This window comes from Phragmites australis, chromosome 11 (genome assembly GCF_958298935.1).
Source record: "Phragmites australis chromosome 11, lpPhrAust1.1, whole genome shotgun sequence".
In the NCBI taxonomy this organism is placed as follows: domain Eukaryota; kingdom Viridiplantae; phylum Streptophyta; class Magnoliopsida; order Poales; family Poaceae; genus Phragmites; species Phragmites australis.
The window spans coordinates 15,516,991-15,535,130 of NC_084931.1; the positions used below are offsets into that span (position 1 = coordinate 15,516,991).

The window sequence follows — 18,140 nt, forward strand, 5'->3', positions numbered from 1 at the left end:
CGTCTTCCATAGGGCCAAAGCCGGTGCTCTTATCAGATATCCTCGATGCCGACTCTTGTTCCCACTCGTCGAGGCAAACGCGAACTGCTAAAAAAGTTTCCATCCTGGATATCACATCAATCAAGGAGCCATGCAAGGTAAATTATCAATATTCGATTTCTTGGTTCGCAGGGGACGCGGCTTCCTTGCTCCAATTTTCCTGCATCAATCAAGGAGCCATGCAAGGTAAATTATCAATATTCGATTTCTTGGTTTGCAGGGGACGCGGCTTCCTTGCTCCAATTTTCCTGCTGCGGTCCCTCCTCCCGCTACGTGGTTCTTTTCTATCTGTTCCTATTTCTGTAAAAAGTATTTAACTTTTTATCACTTTATCAAAATAGTAATTACTCACTGAGAATAATAAATAGATCTTTCTAAATCTATGGCAGTGTACATAGTAATAAATTTGCCACTTCTATTAGATTACAGGGTGATAAAAAATCAGATACCCATTCAAGCGTCCGTCCGTCCGTCCGTAACGACTTCAACTTCCTCACGTTTCTAAAACAAACAGCTCCGTCCGGCGGTAACAGTAAAAGCTTGGCGCCAAATGAAAAGACTGGGAACCAACAACGGCGCCAAATCAACACATCCAGTGCGTGAAATTGTTTATTCATCTAAGTATCTCCTGTCAATACTTAGCTTGACATCTTTGCGTAATCTCACATATCCCAACACAGAGGCTGGTTACAATACGTCGATGGCATCAGAGATGCATCAAGGTACTGGACACATGAAGGATATTTCTGAAGCAATAAGTCATCAGCAACGGCATCAGAGATGCATCAAGGTACTGTAGACATAATGGGTAATGCTGAAGCAATGGAGTCATCAGCAGCTTTCATGACCCTCAATTCTCCTCGTAACCTCGGAGTGACATTTTTCGAAGAAAACCTGGGAACATCACAATTAGGAAATGTAAGTTATCTTTATATCTCTCTCCTATTTTTCAATCCTGAATGAATCTAGTTAAAGTTTCTGCAAAATTCTAAATCTGTCTCTTTGTTACCTTTCAATGTGCATACTCAGTTCATTTGATATCCTTTCTCCATCATTAAATATTGCTGTGAAAAAATCAGGATAATGGAAATATTGGTGTTTCTCAAAGAAATGATTGTCCTGAAGACTTGATACCAAAGATTGGCATGAAATTCAACTCCGAGCAAGATGCTTATGATTTTTTACAATGCTTATGGTTGGGAGTTAGGTTTTAGTATTCGAAGGAGTACCTGCCATTATGTGGGTAGTTCTTCCATAATAAAGACCAGAACATTCTGTTGTTCTCGTGAAGGTACTGTTCATTTCTTGTACTACAACATATAGGTATCCTTTTAGCAACATGTAATTTTAAATAAATTTGTTGCACTAAACAGGGACTCGTGGCATTGACAAAACATCACAATTAGCAGATTACGGTAAATGTTTCAATAGACCTGAGACACGGTGTAAGTGTCAAGCATGTATGAAGATAAGCCTTAAGGATGGATTCTACTTTGTCTACCACTTTGTGTCTGAGCATAGCTACAATCTTGCTACTAGAAGCCAGGCCCACCAACTAAGATCACAAAGGCAAATTAATGACGTACAAATTTAAAGGGTAGAACTTGCAAAATCTGTAGGCACTTCTACTAAAGCAGCTATCGATCTAATTGCAAAAGAGGTAGGAGGGATTGAGAATCTTGGATTCATTCGTGTAGACATGAAGAATAGATTATATACAAAGAGATCATTGAAGGTACACCAAGGTGACACCGGAGGGGTTTTAGAATATATGGAGAAAAAAACATCAAAAAGATGTGAAGTTTTTCTATTCTATTCAAGTCGACGAGGATGATTTGATAACTAGCATTTTCTGGGTGACTACTAAGCTTTTGGTGATGTTGGCTTCGACACAACATACAAAAAATTGGATGATGGTTGTCCTCTTGGTTTGCTTGTTGGGGTAAATAATCATAAGAAAACTACTGTTTCTGGTGCTGCACTTCTATACAATGAGACTGCTGAGAGTTTTGTTTGGCTATTTAGAACGTTTCTAAATGTAATGTCCGGAAAGAAACCACAAACAATTTTGACAGATGAAGATGCAGCCATGGCTAAAGCAATCATGATAGTTCTACCAGATACTCATCACAGGATATGTGTCTGGCATATGAATCAGAATGCATGCAAGCACCTTGTTGGAGTTGTTAAGGACTATAAGAAATTTTATATTGAATTCCAGAACTGTATTTATGATCAAGAGGAGGAAAAATTTATAAATGCATGGAACCAATTGATTAACAAGTATGAGCTTCAAGGAAACAAATGGCTTGAGTGACTTTTTCACAGAAGGCATCAATGGGCATTAGTATATGGCCGAAACAAATTTTCTGCTGATATGAGTACTACCCAAAGAAATGAAAGCTTAAATAATGAATTGAAGGGTTATATTAGTGTAAAATATGACATGCTTACTTTCTTTGAGCACTTAGATAGGTTGGTGGGAGATAAAAGATATGAAGAGGTTAGGTATGACTTCAGAGCAACGCAAAAGTGAACCGAAACCAAAGGTAGAATTGACAATATTAAGGCAAGCAGCAAAAGGCTATACTCCAGCAGTATTTAAATTATTTCAGGAACAAGTGTTGCAGACTTTAAATTGTGACCTATTCTGCTGTGGTGATGATGACATGGAAAAGGTGTACACAATAAAAGCTCATGGTAAGCATCACAAATATATTGTCAAATTCTCTCCAATTGAATCAAGAGTCAAATGCAGCTGCAAGAAATCTGAAATTTGTCGGTATTCTATGTTCTCATGCACTGAAGTTACTCGACATCAATAACATCAAAAGAATTCCTGAACACTATATACTTAGGAGATGAACAATTGATGCTAAAGTCTTACATATAAGTAGCAATCCTGAAATGCATGATGATCCTAAAATAAATCTATCAAATCGCTAGTACACATTAAGCAGAATGTTGGTTCGAATAGCTACCCGAGTGTTGGGGATGATCTCCCGCCCCCCTTCGTATCGCAAGTCGCCAACGAAGGTGCATCTAGAAACATTAATAATAAATGTATGTGTACTTGTGAAGCCTTGCACGGAAGGGTGGGGATGGCAGAGGCCCTCCGCCCCCTTTTCTCCGAACTCCGGGATGCTCCAATCCCGGCTGAGGGGCTATACTCCAGCGGCTATGAATTCTTCGACGAGGTCCCGGGTGGACAAATACTTCGCGCATCTGGCGAAGGCTTCAAGAGCAGGCCGCTAAGACGCCTTCGATTGCACGTCGGGGCGCGGTTCCCCTTCACCTCTTCGCATTTTGAAACAAAAAATTCCTGTTGTTCCACTTTGTGGTAGAACCACCATTGTGTCCAGTCCTTCGGCCATTTATTTTTGTACACAATGGGCGTGGACAATCCAGCGTGATAAGCGAAGTTTAAACACCCGTAATGTGCTTCACTCTGCACGCTGCGGGCGAATACGAGCTTCTGTTGGTGATGAAGTTGGTGGGCAGCGGCCAAGGCCTTGGCTGACGCTTTTGCTCCTTCGGATCGAGCAGCCCAAGCGAATAAACCTAGCCTCACAATGGCATTGGGCGTGAGCTGGTGTAGGTACAGTTCAAATAATTTCAATACCTTGGTCACCATATCATCGCAAGGGAAGCGGAGACCTGCGCGAAAATAGTCAACGAAGACAACAGCTTCGTCATCAGCAGGCTCTGACATCTCGTGGTTCCCTGGGAGCCTAATGTCTCAGTCCTTCCTTCACAAGGCCGACCAGCACATCGTCATCTCCTTTCGATTGCTTAATCCAATATGTCTTTGGGCGGTTCGACCTAGCCTTTGGCGCCATCACGCTGAGTTGAAAAATCTGTGATGCTGAGAAACTTGGAAGCAAGAGAATGCGACGCTTCGTACAAGAGCAGCAGCTTAAGCAATGGAACGCGGTAAAAAAAAATCACCTTGCACCTGTATTTACAGCAGTGAAAAGGAGAGTAGTTAAAACGAGACGCATCGGAATTCGAAACAAAGCCGGAAAAGACGTTTTAGTGTCCAGCGAAGACGTTTAATGCCCATTGACGTAACGATTGTTGAGGTGCAAGATGGTCATACCAAAAACAAAAAAAACATAATATATATATATGTGTGTGTGTGTGTATATATATATGTGTGTGTGTGTGTGTGTGTGTGTGTATATGTGTGTGTGTGTGTGTATATATATTGTTACCGCAACCAACAGTTCAGACGGGACTCTACAAAAATACAACCTGCCCCCGCAAGCCTTCAACGGGCTGAAGGGGACGGCGTTAAGACACATCTTTCGGTTTACAGGCTCGGCCCATTGAAGATGAACCTTACCCGTAGGGGGGCTACTGTTGGGGATGATCTCCCGCCCCCTTCGTATGGCAAGTCGAAGTCTACCGATGGCTAAACACTCATGGGTGTTGCAGGAATGTTTCAGGAAATGCAGGCGAAGACCATAGCGTACCTTTGGTCGAAGCCCCAAGGTTGGCCCATGTCCTCCATCCGTGCGGGCGAAGGCCAGGACGGACCTTCGGTCGAAGCCCGGAGGCAGGTTTGCGGTTCTTGCTGCCCGTGTCGGTGAATGCATCGATAGGCCTTCGGTTTGAATCCGAAGGTCGACTGGCGATTCTGCTGACCGAAGGGTGCGAAGGTACTAGCGTATCTTTAGCCGGAGGCCGAAGATCGACTCATAGCGCTGGAGAGCAGGAGTGAAGCTTGTCGCGAACCTTCGGTTGGAAACTGGGGAGGAGCCTTCAGCGTAGCCATGAGATTGGCCAAAGATCACAAATGGATGTCGAGGCCCATTTAATTGCACAGGGCAGAGTTGTAATTATGTAAATGTACTTGATTGTACCACAAGGTTTGTCCGAAGGATGATTTTCCATTCCCTAGAATTGATCAGATGGTGGACTCTGCTGCTGGCTGTGAAATGCTGAGTTTCCTGAATGCATACTCTAGGTACCACCAAGTTTGGATGGCGAAGGAGGATGAGGAGAAGAGAAGTTTCAGATGCTCCTTCGGCATATAATGCTTTGTGAGGATGCCCTTCAGCCTACAAATACTGGCGCTACCTTCACCATGTTGGTGCAAATAGTGTTAAGTTCACAAATAGGGCAAAGTGTCCTGGCATACGTTGACGACATAGTGGTCAAGAGTGCCAAAAAGAGCCAACATCTCGAAGACCTACGGGAAACCTTCGGAAATTTGCAAAGGGTAGGGCTAAAGCTAAATAATAAAAAATGCGCCTTTGGAGTACAGTCCGGAGGCTATTAGGGTTCTTGGTGTCGAAGAGGGGCATCGAAGTAGAACCCAAAATCCAGGCAATAATAGACATGAAACCTCCGCAGAGTAGAAAACAAGCAGAGCGCTTGGCAGGCAGGTTGGCGGCGCTAAATCGGTTCATTGCAAAATCCGCAGAGCGAAGCCTACCTTTCTTCAAGACATTAAAAAGCTCTGACCCATTCAAATGGGGCGCGGAGAAGCAAGAAGCCTTTGACGAACTGAAGAACTATCTAACGAAGCTCACAACCCTATCCAGTCCCGATCCTGATGCTGATTTGTTGTTGTACATAGCGGCATCCTCTTCGGTAGTAAGCAACGTACTTGTGCAGGAGAGGCAAGAAAATAACAAGCTACAATAGTTTCCAATATTATGTGTCGGAAGCTCTTGCGGGCCCGAATAGATTCTACATCGAAATGGAAAAGGTGGCATATGCATTAGTAATGGCATCGTGCAAGCTTCGCCATTACTTCAAAGCTCACAAGATTACAGTGTCAACCTCCCTACCCCTTCGCGACATGTTTGAAAATCGGGAAGCTACAGGAAGGATGGCAAAATGGGCTGCAGAGGTCGCCCCACTCATGATAGTTTTTGTGGAAAGAACAGCGATGAAGTCCTAGGCATTAACGGACTTCGTAGCAGAATGGACGCCACTTGCCGAAGCCCCGGTAGAAAAACCATCGGACCGGTCTGGATTGCATATTGCGATGGGGCCTAGGGGGCCACAGGAGCAGGTGCGGTGGCGGTACTATCGTCTCCTTCGAGGGTAAAATTAAGATATGTTGTCAGACTAGAATTTTGATTAACAAACAATGTCATGGAGTACGAATCCATCCTCCTTGGACTTTGCAAGGCGAAAGCTTTGGGTGCTCGAAGGGTACTGGTTAAGACAGACTCTAAAGTAATAGCAAGCCAGATTGACAAGACATTTCAGACAAAAGAACTATAGCTTTTTAGGTATAGGGCAGCAGTCCAAAGCATGGAAAAGCACTTCTTGGGGTTCATGGTCAAGAGTATATCAAGGAATGACAACTTCAAAGTAGATGACCTCGCAAAGGCTGCAACACAAAATGTGCCAATACCGCCATATGTATTCTACCAAAAGTTGAGCATGCCAGTTGTAGGCAACTCTTCGTGGATAACACGTTCGGTTGCTATAATTGAAAGCGAAGATTGGCGTTCTCCAATAACGGCTTACCTTTGTGGCTATTATGAGCCCGAAGATAATGTTGAAGCGAAGGGTATGGCATAAAGAGCTAGAAACTACAAAACTGTGGGAAACGATTTGTACAAGGTCTGAGTCTGTGCACCTTTACTGCGATGCATATCTCAGGAAGAAGGACAAAGTTTGCTGAGAGAAATACATGGGGGACTTTGTGGCTCACATGTAGGCACTCGAGCCTCAATCGGAAAGGTATACAGACAAGGATTCTTTTGGTTGAAGGCACTCAGTGATGCGGATTACATAGTCCGAAGTTGTATGCAATGCCAGTACTGGGCGAAGGGGTCAAACAGACCATCAACGAAGACACAACTCATTCCACCAAGTTGGTCGTTAACACGGTGGGGAATTGACATTGTCGGCCAGCTACCGGCCGCTCCAAGGAACTTACGCTATGCTGTCATTGCAGTTGAATACTTCTCCAAATGGGTGGAGGCAATATCACTCGTGAATATAACATCAAAAAATATCAAAAAATTCTTGTGGAACATCATCTGCCGTTTTGGAGTCCCGCGCGAAGTGACTGTGGACAATGGCACCCAATTTGATAGTGCAGGATTCAGGCATTTCTGCGAAGTCTTGGGAATCGAAGTCCATTTTGCATCCATATATCGCCCACAGTCAAATGGAGCCGTGGAAGGGAAAACGGCATCGTCTTCGCTGGTGTTGCGAGGCGTCTGCAAGGCCTGGCAAAAGGAAAATGGGTCGAAGAGTTGCGGAAGGTCTTATGGTCTGTAAGAACAATAGTAACAAGACCGACCGGTTTCGCACCATTTCGCCTGCTCTTCGGCGATGAGGCGATGACTCCATAAGAATGTAAGAACAAATCATTTAGGGTCATAAATGAATCAACGCAAAGCGAAGGATTAACAACAAAAGATGCGCTCGAGGAAGTGAGATTACAGGCTGACGAAAATTTGAACAAATACCAGGAGGAGACTAGAAGATGGAGAGATAAGAAAATATCCTTAAAGAACTTCACCCCTGGTGATCTAGTACTGCGAAGACTCAACAATGCTTCATCAGTGGAAAAACTGCAAAGTAAGTGGGATAACCCTTTCTTGGTCAAGAGGTCGTTAAGGCCCGGTTCATATCACTTGGCTACTCTGGAGGGTGAGGAGCTCCCGCATACATGGAATGCGGACAACCTTCGCAAGTTCTATGTGTAGTAGCGGTGAAAGTCTTCGCAGCTCTAAGTGAAGCACCCGTGCCAGGGCAGCATATATGTAATTTTGTTTTCTTTTCATGTAACAAAAAATGTACGGGAACTGCACTCTTTTCCTCACAGGGGGAATCCTTCGTTAGGGCATGAGGTTTTTAATGAGGCAGGGACCTTTGTAAACATCAATATACATGGAAATACCCCCGAAGAAGAATACACTTTCATTTGAGTACAAATAACTCATCGTCGAAGTGTGGCAGCCCTTTAGAACAAGGCGGCACACCAATCGATGAGGAGCGTGCCGAAAATTCATGGCAAAACTTGAGGTGCAAAGTGCCAAGAAAAGACACCGTACCCCTTAGACCTAAAATAAAAAAATATATAAAAAGCCGAAGTGCCACTCAACCTAAAAGAAGGCGGCGCACTTCTCAGCAAAAAATCGGAGGCTAAGAGTGCCTGCCCCCGGACCGAAGGAAACACAAACCTTCAGAAGCAAAAAGCCGAAGTGCTACAGGACCTAAAAAAAGACGTCGCACTTCTTAGCAAAAAGTCGAGGGCTAAGAGTGTCTGTCCTCGCACGGAAGGAGAAACAAGCCTTCGGAAGAAAAAAGCCAAAGTGCCGCTTGACCTAAAAGACGGTGGCGCACTTCTCGGTAAAAAGTCAGAGACTAAGGGTGAATGCCCCCGCATCGAAGGAGAAACAAACCTTCGGAAGAAGAAAGCCGAAGTGCTGCACGACCTAAAAGAAGCCAACGCACCTCAGCCAAAAGTCGGGGGCTAAGAGTGCCCTGCCCCTGCACCGAAAAAAAAAGCAAGCTTCGGAGATAAAAACAAAAAGAGATAATAGATAGGAATTACAATGCGAGGTAATGCCACATGCTTCTAGGCCATTAGGAATAAGGTTCCATCTGCCAAAGGTACCTACGGCAAAAAGTCGGGAGAGAGGGGGCGGCGTTCTCGGAACAATACTTAACTTGCATCGCTACTGAAGGTACCTACGGCAAAAAGTCGGGGGGGGGGGGGGGGCGTTCTAAGCAGTCCTTAACTTTCATTGCCGCCGAAGCGTCCACCCGGCTAAAATATCAGGGATGATGACAATCAAGAAAACGCTTCGCGGGAGGTGCTCTCAAAATTCCTACGGCCCTAGAGTCGGGTGAACAGCATTCGCCGAGGGAGGCTTCGCTCGCGTCATTGCGAAATGTTCCTAAACTTCGACATCATCGCGAAACGGCTTTATTGAGATCACACTGCAAGCGCGGTGCCACCGAAGGAACAACTCAATCGCCCAAAATGAAGTAACATCAATTGTAAAAAACACTTTTATTCCGCAAAGTGATCAATATCAGGATCAACAAAAATTTTATAACATCGATTAAAACCAAATTGAAAGGCTATGCCTTGACTAGCATGAAAAGGCATCGTTAGGTCCAGCGGGGACCCAACATAAGAAGATGAAGGGGAGGGAGATACATGAGGGGCACTCCCGCCTTCGGTGTGTTGCACTAACTGCGAAGAGGGCCCTCAGCGGTAACAAAGTTGAGGTTGGCGAGGCAGGAGTCCATCGTTGTCGTCCTCTGGCTCGGGCTTCGGATTGATGAGTAGGTGGAAGTTCGATGTCTCCGCGCGCAATCCGACGCGAATTGCGCTCAGCACTACAGGTAATCAAAGTCGAAGGGCTAAAAGATCTCCAAAATACTAAATACTTTGGTTCTGTTATTCATTGCGTCGTATGCCCTACACTTCGCCCCCCAGTACCGCTCGAATTCAATATCTGGATGGCGACGGCGGAAGGAGTCCTAGCAAGACCAAGACATAAAAAAATTATCACGTATCGTGGTGATGGGAACAGCGTCTTCGGCTACCTGCGCAGTGTCTGAGGGGAGGACCTGCGAAGGGAGCGCAAATAGTCAAGAACATTTGGCAACAAGTAAAAATAGTAGATATTACATTAGTAATATATATTACATTGCCTCAGTTTATAATAAATTTCAAGATTCAATATGACGCTTCGCGTTATTTCGTCACACCTTCCCTATCTCTTCGGCCGTCGCGGTCGTGACTTTAGCCTAAGGGTCATCCCTCGCCTTCGCCTGCAACAGAAAGATTTCTTCAATACGCACATGACTGAACCAATTAAATAAAAATGATAATAAGAAACAACATACTCGTTGGCGGTTGATCTCTGCCTCCCGAAGGGTGAATGATCGAGCGGTGGCCTTCGACGCCCTAGACGTGGCCGAAGTAGGCATATCTGTTGGATACTGGAAGGTGTGCTTCTGAAGTGCAACGTGATGGTCGCAACCAGTCATTTCAACTGATTATACAAGGCTCCGGGCTGAGACCATTGCGCAGAAGTCGCCGTACAATTGAGCCGCAGGGAGAAGGCTTCCGCTGGTTTCATTAATTCACCCTATGAGACCACCCAACCTGACATATATCAAGTTTTGGAGGCATGGCCGAAGCACCAATCCCTTCAAAGGTGCTATTGATGGCTTCGCAGGCGGCGACGGCTTCGGGTCTAGCTCTCCAAGTACATTCAGGGAATCTTCGGACAAAACCTTCGCCTCGCTCAGCTTTTCGTGCAACCGCTGTGCTTTAGCGGTTTCAGCGGTGCATAGCGCCTGTAGGTCCGAGACTTGCGCTTCAGATGATTCTAGATTTTGTCGCAAGCATTTGACCTCTTCTTCGGTGCTCTGTTTCTCCGAGCGGAGGGAGCTTAGTTCCTTCTCAAGTTGTTGCAAGCACGCCTCGGCTTCCCTCGCTCATGCGCAAATTCACGCTTCTGGCCTTCGGTTTTTTCCTCCCGCTTTTGTACCATGTCCCTTTGTGCCTCCGCATTCCTGGCGCGGGCTTCATAATTTTCAGCTTGTTTGCGCTGAGCCCGTGAGATAAGCATAACCTGGGACGTCGCACGGGTATGAGAACGAGTAACAAAATGACACAAGGCAACAGATAAACATAATAAAACATAGGAATATACCTTCGTAATCGCCACGTTGGAAGTGTCAAGGAGCTCAGCGGCAGGCTTCCAGGCGAGGGATATCTCAAGCTCGGGCAGGACGAAGGTGCTGAAGATTTTCTTGCATCGCTGACCTCCCCAGAGCTTGGTTCAAACGATGACATCTTAAATGCCTCAAGCTTGATAGCCTTCGCGTTAATCAACCCATCGTGGCTCAGTAGTCCTTTCCCGCCACAGTGGGGCATTGTGGGCGTAGACTCCTCCATCTCGGTGGCTCTATGGCCACCAGATGACTTGTCGGAGTCGCCACTACCTCGATATTATTAGCCCCTTCGACCTAGGGGTCCCTGGCTGCAGTTTTGACGATGGTGCGTGTATCCGACGAATCCTCCTCCTCATCACTCAGGATCAACGTGGGAAGATCCACGCGAGAGCAAAATTACGACTTCAGCGAGGGGCGGAGACCTTGAGTACCCTCGGGTAGCTCTTGCCGTAGGGGCACGATGTGCAATGCCACTGAACCCTCGAGAGTTACTTCCTCGTGAACGTCATCAAATGCAACCTCATGAGGCCTCTTCCTGAGGGCCCGAGCCTTCTTTTTCCAGCCTCCTTGGGGCAAACGATCCTGGTGTCTTTGCTTTCTCGAGCCACCGGCGGGGAGTTCTTCGCTGATGTCCTCAGCCGGGGAACTCTCTCTAGGACCTTGCAGGAGCGTGCTAGTCTTCGGCCTATCTCTGTAGGAAAGGCCTCTGTACTCCAAGACTCGGTTTAGCCTTCGGCCAAGACCTTGCTCAGCACATAACTGGGCTTCACCCGGCATGAACTTCCTGAGCACATCGTAGCCCTTGCTTCGACTTTGGCCACCGATAGTTCTGGCGAAGATCAAAAAACGTAAGCAAATGACAGCGAAGGTCTATCTAGAAACATTAATAATAAATGTATGTGTACTTGTGAAGCCTTGCACGGAAGGGTGGGGATGGCAGAGCCCCTCCGGCCCCTTTTCTCTGAACTCCGGGATGCTCCAATCCCGGCTGAGGGGCAATACTCCGGCGCCTATGAATTCTTCTACGAGGTCCTGGGTGGACAAATACTTCGCGCATCTGGCAAAGGCTTCAAGAGCAGGCCGCTAAGACACCTCCAATTGCACGTCTGGGCGCGGTTCCCCTTCACCTCTTCACATTTTGAAACAAGAAATTCCTGTTGTTCCACCTTGTGGTAGAATCACCATTGCGTCTAGTCCTTCAGCCATTTATTTTTGTACACAATGGCGGGCGTGGACAATCCAGCGCGATAAGCGAAAGATAAACACCCGTAATGTGCTTCGCTCTGCACACTGCGAGCGAATACGGGCTTCGGTTGGTGATGAAGTTGGTCGGCAGCGGCGAAGGCCCTAGCTGACACTTTTGCTCCTTCGGATCGAGCAGCCCAAGCTAATAGACCTAGCCTCACAATGGCATTGGGCGTGAGCTGGTGTAGGTACAGTTCAAATAATTTCAATACCTTGGTCACCATATCATCGCAAGGGAAGCGGAGGCCTGCGCGAAAATAGTCAACAAAGATGACAGCTTCGTCATCAGCAAGCTCCGACGTCTCGTGGCTCTCTGGGAGCCTAACCTTCGAAACGTCGCTGATCAGTCCTTCCTTCACAAGGCCGACCAGCACTTCGTCATCTACTTTCGACTGCTTAATCCAATATGTCTTCGGGCGGTTCGACCTAGCCTTTGCCGCCATCGCGCTGAGTTGATAAATCTGTGATGGCGAGAAACTTGGAAGCAAGAGAATGCGACGCTTCGTACAAGAGCTGCAGCTCAAGCAATGGCACACAGTAAAAAGAAATCACCTCGCACCTATATTTATAGCAGTGAAAAAGAGAGGGGTTAAAATGAGACGCGTCAGAATTCGAAACAAAGCCGGAAAAGACGTTTCAGTGTCCAGCGAAGACATTTAATGCCCATTGACGTAACGATTGTTGAGGGGCAAGATGTTCATACCAAAAACAAAAAAACATAATATATATATATATATATATTGTTACCGCAACTAACATTTCAGACGGGACTCTACAAAAATGCAACCTACCCCGCAAGCCTTCAACGGGCTGAAGGGGACGGCATTGAGACACATCTTTCAGTTTACAGGCTTGGCCCATCGAAGATGAACCTTACCCGTAGGGGGCTACTGTTGGGGATGATCTCCCACCCCCTTCGTATGGCAAGTCGAAGTCTACCGGTGGCTAAACACTCATGGGTGTTGCAAGGATGTTTCAGAAAATACAGGCGAAGACCTTGGCGTACCTTCGGTCGAAGCCCGAAGGTTGGCCCATGTCCTCCATCAGTGCAGGCAAAGGCCAGGACGGACATTTAGTCGAAGCCCGGATGCACATCTGCGGTTCCTGCCGCCGGTGTCGGCGAAGGCACCGACATGCCTTCGGTCGGAAGCCAAAGGTCGACTGGCGATTCCGCTGACCGAAGGGTGTGAAGGTACTAGCGTATCTTCGGCTGGAGGCCGAAGATCGACTCATGGCACCGAAGAGCAGGAGCGAAGCTCGTGGCGAACCTTCGGTTGGAAGCTGGGGAGGAGCCTTCAGTGTAGCCATGAGATTGGCCAAAGATCACAAATGGACGTCGAGACCCACTTAATTGCACAGGGCAGAGTTGTAATTATATAAATATACTTGATTGTATCACAATGCCTCCGAATATGCCGAGAATGTGGCAGGTGAGGGGGTGAAACCGTAAATCCTAGCGTGGAGTGGTTGAGTACAAGCTATAAATAGGGTCATACTGTACCCGAGCCAAGGGAGGAATCAAGATTATTTACCTCTAAATACGTGTCACACCCAGGAGCCTTAGGCTTTCCCTCGGAGCGAAGGCTTTCCTTATTCGGGACTTTGGTTCCAACACTGAGCTGCTGAATTCGACAAAACATTTTCTACGTCCACTAAGTGTGCCATGAAATTAGCTGAAGACATTGAGAAGAGCTTGAAAATCAGGTCTGATCCAGACTTAGGCGCTTCTTGTACTCCACAAGGTTTGTTTTAACACTACTAGTAAGGTGTCCGTGCGTTGCAACGATTTTTAGATCTTACATTTAATATTTATTTTATTCTTTAAATGAAGCAAACATGCTAACCAAAAGATGGTGATGCGTGCATATGTAAGGTAGCATCAGGTAACATGGTTTATTATTATTTTCATCTATTTAAATGAAAATAGTACAGTGCTTGTGTATTGCAACGGTTTCTAAATCTCGTACAAGGTATCGATTTTACTTTCAACACCAAGAGACTAATACATGATGCTAAAAATGAGACTTCATTTTATAGAGCAATAGTGCTCTACAGTACCTAAGATTGCACTCGGCTATCCACTGCACCAAGATTGAAATTCCCAATCCCGCTATCCTCCGGTGAGTGACCCCCCAACTTGGAATCGATTTCGCCCAAATCGGCGTGCAAAGATCGCTCCTTTGCTCCCATGAAAGCACCAAACAAATTGTATCAGAGATCGCGTCTTTGAGCGATCGATCCAACCACGGAATTGGGGGGCGGAGTAGATCGCATATGTGCTTACCGTCCTGGGTGACGAGCGGGTAGTCAGAGGCGTTATTTTGTTTGGTAAGGCTCTCAACATCCTTCTTCAGCTCACAAATAGTTTTCTCAAGATCCTCCTTGGTCTGCTTGAGCTCATTCAACTTTTCATTTGCCATTTTTATCTCCATAGTCAACCTCCAAACTTCTTCATGAGACTGAGCAAGTTCTTAATTGCCATCTTTAACTTTCGTGTCCATGTCTGTTGCACAAAACAAGACCCAATTAGTTCATGAACCACACTAATCAGAGATGCAGTCCTTTTGTTGTGAACCATATTTGAATAGCATGCACAGCTTGAGCACTGAGATTAAAAAATGCGATTCCAGACTGAATAATAAGTGTATAGCAATGAATTGCTAATTTGACCGGCATACATTCAATAGAACAATGATAAGAATATCATGATGGATAGGGCACCGGCAATGCATAAACATGAGTTCAATAGGCTGTAAGCTTGGCTTTGAAGTAAAGCAGGAAAAACTTTCTTTGGTAAACACGACCAAAAGATAGTGAAAAGCTCACCGCTGAGATTTTCCTGGAGCCATTTGGAGTTCTTGGGACTAATATGGCTAATCCACCATCATGAGTACTGCCTTGAGTCGTGACGAACCAAAGCCACCATTGTTGTCGAACAGGAACAAAGACCACTCCAGCCATTAAATACCTCAGCTCTTCGACACTTAGAACTGTGCAAAAAATGCAAGATCTTATCTTCAAAATCGTGAAAGTTCTCAACTTCCCCATTTTTCAGAATGTGGGATCAACGAAATTAACTCATACAGTCATAGTGCAGGAAGCTCCGTCCAATTCGTCACTGTTTTTACCTGTGCAATTACAAACACAAATGGCGTGAATAAGATCAACTAAACAAGTTATCTGCAACAATGACCAATAGAGCTCTACGAATCCATGCCTATGAGTTAGTACACCCCAGTGACAAGTCTTCCATTAGTAGAAATGGCACGAAGATATATGGATAGCTCTCGCTGCACTAACCTGAAATCAAGGGGAAAAAACAATGTTTTCAGTAATTGGATGATGAGAAAGAATTGTGCATGTACAGTAAGCACTACCAGAGAGAAAAAGCTTCCTTCGTCTGATGTAGAAAAGAATCAAAATTTTGTCAATCTGAACGATAAATAATAGAACCTGAAAGCAATCCCAACAAGATTCCAAACAGGAAAGCGACAGAACTCAAAACGCAAATCCCCAAAACCGAAATTTCCGCAGAAAACACGAACTTCGACTCGAGCCGCCGCGATGCAGCTAAACACAATAAAGGAGACACTTTTGCAAGCAAATCTCACGACCCAAGCATTCTTGATTCTAACAAACAAAAAATAGATGGGATTAAAATCACATGATCTGCACCGGCTGTTCTTTACCCCACTAACCACCCGTCCACAGCAAACCATTCCGCCAATCTCATTCCCAACAAAGACAAATCACGGAGAGACAAAAGATGGATCTCTGAAGCATCCAAGCGCAAAACACAGATCAAGGAAGCAACAAAACTCGGTAATAATCGCAGCATGAGAAAAGTGAATCAAAGATCCAATCTTATAGCAGAGGCTAGAGAGGGGAAGCAAGCGTACCGAGTGGACACTGTCAGGAGCGGCAGTGAGCTGCGGCGGCGAGATGACAAGATCCACCAAGCTGCCCACTTTCTCCCTCCATCTTTCTCACCCCATCCCCTCCTCTCTCTCTCCTTCTATCCCTCTATCCTCCTCCTCTTTGGACTCTGGCATCAGGGAAGAGGGGGCGAGGAGGAGATGGCGACGGCGGATCCGACCTTGGGCGGTGGCGGTGACGTGCGGGCGGCGCGAGGCAGAGGAGCGACAGCGGCGAACTGGCACGAGGGAGCGAAGTCGTGGGAGGAGGCAGATCGTGGGCAGCTTGCTGCCAGGTCGTGGGGTGGGTGGGGCGCAGGATGAAAAGACGGTTTTCTTCGGATTTGTATTAAGTGGGACGGTGGGAGACCGGTTTTTCTTTTAGTGCGACGCATGACGTAAGTGCTGGACGATGTATAAGTATGGACGCACGACGAGTTTAAAGGAGTAGAGACTATATGATTAATAGTTCAATAACTACTCTTGTCACAATTTAACCTCTGCACCTACAAATGTCACAACTTTAGAAAAAAAAAAAAAGAGAGAGAAGACTAGTAAGCTAAGGGGGGTCAAACTCAAGGAGACAGAAATCCGTGGTTTAGCGAGACCTATTGCTAGTTTAGGGAAATCATCACAAAGAAGGAAAAAGATGAAGAATGATTGTGATATTTGCATAACCACCACCACAGACACATGCAACGACAATGACATAATGATCCTAAAGCATTACCAATTTAGAGATTTTTTCCATCAGTCATGTTCCTAATATTTACCCCCCCCCTCCCCCTATTTAGGGTCATTTGGAGATTCGGAATAACCAAAACTTCATGCATGCATCAGCGTACTATACTGCTATTGGTGCTTCAATGCACCCATCCTTGGTTACATCTATGTCAGTATCCCAACAAAATCAAGGACTACAACAACAGAGGCAAATTCAACCATTTGCTGCAGATTTCTACAACATGTCACTGCAAAATCAAGGACTGCAAAAACATAGTCCAACTCAACCTTGTATTATAGATTTCTACAATATGTTTTCTTAGTTCATATGTAATCATCCAGTTCCATTAGGGTGAGAAAACTTGTATAGTTTTTATATGTAGGTTACTAAAGCATTATACATGTTAGGAACTATCATGATCATCTGGTTCTTATGCAGAGTGCCACTAGTGATTTTGTTCAACTGAACTTTTTTCTAAGAGATTGTTTAGACAATACAAGTGCTATTAGCATATATCCCTAAACTAATCTTTTTTCATGTCAGGATTTAGTCCCACATAAAAGTTATATATATATATATATATATACACACACACACACACTTCAATCCTCCACCCCACAAAAAGAATCTAGGGATATAAAAAATCGCAGAAGCACATGTGAAAGGAACAGATATACAAACCATGAAATCCTTCTGCAAAGGAATAGTGAAGTGGATGCATGGATCACAATTTCAGATCTAGCAGCAGATGTTGTGGAAGAGATCCTAGGTGATAAGCTTCTAAGCTCCATGTTCAACACCTGCGACCAATTGAGTGACAAGTATATTGCGATTTTACCAACCAGCAAGCTAGATGCAGCTACTTCAGGAAGGCTACTGTTGGTGTGAGTAGAGGCGAAGGACTCCAAGCTCAACAATGGGGAACGAGAGAGAGAGGGCAGATGGTTCATCCTTTTTGGCCTTTACCGCTTGCTCAGAGAGAAAAAGGAGATGGCAGATGGCGAATACTTGCGGGTGAAAAAAAGAAAACAGAGAAGTTGACGACGTTACGGACAGACGAACGCTCGATTGTGCTGGGCCACCAGAGAAACGGGAACAAATAGAAAAGAGCCACGTAACGGGAGCAGGTACGGGAGCAGGAAAAATGGAAGCAGGGAAGCCGCGTCCGTTTGCAGGTGACCAAACATAAGGAATCAAAGATGGAAACCATGGCACCCCAGATGGAAACCATTGCCACACGAGAGGAAAGTCCTGGCAGGACATCTTTGGCCGGTTCTGGGCAAAACAACAGCTCCATTTTCCCCTGTCCAAAGTAGACGGTGACAACTGCACCATCCAACCCAAATCGCGTTTCGAGCTTAGACCTCGACGTACCTACGCCGAGGTGCTCATGGCCAGCAACACCAGCTCAGGTGGTCCAGGCAATTCGGATCACAGCCACCGCGCAACGACAACTCAGGTGGCCTCGGCCAACACCTGCCGGGCGCCTCCTCCTCCGGCGGTTTCGGTCCGCAGTCTGCCGGCTTCAACATTCGTGGCGG

The 18,140-nt window shown here is 45.8% G+C and overlaps 2 long non-coding RNA genes across 3 annotated transcripts; both read right to left on the bottom strand.

Annotated features, from left to right (window-relative positions):
• Positions 1-202: 202 nt before the first annotated feature.
• Positions 203-17,556, bottom strand: LOC133885264 (uncharacterized). Its single transcript, XR_009903205.1, has 4 exons — positions 17,281-17,556; positions 1,049-1,103; positions 489-933; positions 203-339 (listed from the first exon to the last, which is right to left on the bottom strand). It is a non-coding gene; the product is annotated as an uncharacterized LOC133885264 (long non-coding RNA).
• Positions 13,786-16,306, bottom strand: LOC133883932 (uncharacterized). 2 transcript variants are annotated; one of them, XR_009903031.1, is made up of 4 exons: positions 15,861-16,306; positions 14,788-15,261; positions 14,246-14,464; positions 13,788-14,139 (listed from the first exon to the last, which is right to left on the bottom strand). It is a non-coding gene; the product is annotated as an uncharacterized LOC133883932 (long non-coding RNA). The 2 variants fall into 2 exon arrangements; XR_009903030.1 differs by having other exon boundaries at positions 13,786-14,464.
• Positions 17,557-18,140: the final 584 nt, after the last annotated feature.